This window comes from Castor canadensis, chromosome 1, assembly GCF_047511655.1.
Source record: "Castor canadensis chromosome 1, mCasCan1.hap1v2, whole genome shotgun sequence".
NCBI classification, from domain to species: domain Eukaryota; kingdom Metazoa; phylum Chordata; class Mammalia; order Rodentia; family Castoridae; genus Castor; species Castor canadensis.
This window is the reverse complement of record NC_133386.1, coordinates 80,533,584-80,534,605: the sequence shown is the minus strand read 5'-3', so window position 1 is coordinate 80,534,605 and position 1,022 is coordinate 80,533,584. Positions and strand designations below refer to the sequence as shown.

The window sequence follows — 1,022 nt, the reverse complement described above, 5'->3', positions numbered from 1 at the left end:
TTATAGACATATGATGCCATCATGCTTTGCTTGATCCCAGTGGTTTAATTTAGCTTTTGCCAGAGAACAATAATGTGGAAAAGTACCTGGTGGAATTATGCCTTTGCCTTTCTAATACAACCATAAGGGACAATGAAACTCCATTCATCTTTACTCCTTTGCTCTTATATTGTGGTGTCATTAATGCAGATTCCTTGAGGTAAGAATTTTATACTTAATCATTTTTCTTTCCAGGGAAATTGTGCTAGGTCCAATCGTGGTTCGTAAAAGAAAAGTTTGTGAGAACATTAATCATGCAATTTGAATGCATAGACAGCCTCCCACTACTGTAGAAGGCCATTGACTATTCGAGCACATGACTCCTGAGAAACTAAGAAGATCAGTAAGGACCCATTTTCATTTCTCATTTCTGCAAGCTTTTTTCTTTTGCTTCTTCTTAAAATTTTTTTAGGGGAGAGCATGAACTCAGTCTTTCACTACCACAAATTATTCAGTTGAGTTTTCCACATTTGGAGAAACGGTAGGAGTCAGCGCATCTAGAGTGCAATGGATAACACTTGCCTAGAAAAACCCACCTTCATGATATGATATCTTCCCTGCCATGTAAGTATTATTTTTCTTCTTTTTGAAAATTTTTATAAATTAGAAAACTATTAGCCAGGCACAGTAGCTCAGGTCTGAAATCCTAGCTACTCCGGAGCTAAAGATTGGGAAGATCATGGTTCAAGGCCAGCATAGGCAGAAAGGTCACGAGACCTCATCTCAACCAATAAAAGCTGGGCATAGTGGTGCATGCCTGTCATTCCAGCTATACAACAAATAAAACTAGGAGGATTGCAGTCCAAGCTGGCCCGGCATAAATGCAAAACCTTATTTTGAAAGCAAAAAGTGCTGGTAGGGAGTCTGCCCTGAGTTCAAACCCTGATATGTCAAAAAAAGGGAAAGTATCACTTAGAAGTCCTCTCTGATAATATGCTCTAGAAAGTAATATAACGAATTGGTGAAATCATCAACTGATAAAT

General features: G+C 38.3%; 1 non-coding gene across 1 annotated transcript; it reads right to left on the bottom strand.

Moving 5' to 3' along the window:
- Positions 1 to 452: 452 nt before the first annotated feature.
- LOC141415780 (U1 spliceosomal RNA) lies at positions 453 to 611 on the bottom strand. The gene has a single exon (XR_012440733.1). It is a non-coding gene; the product is annotated as a U1 spliceosomal RNA (small nuclear RNA).
- Between the last annotated feature and the right edge of the window lie 411 nt (positions 612 to 1,022).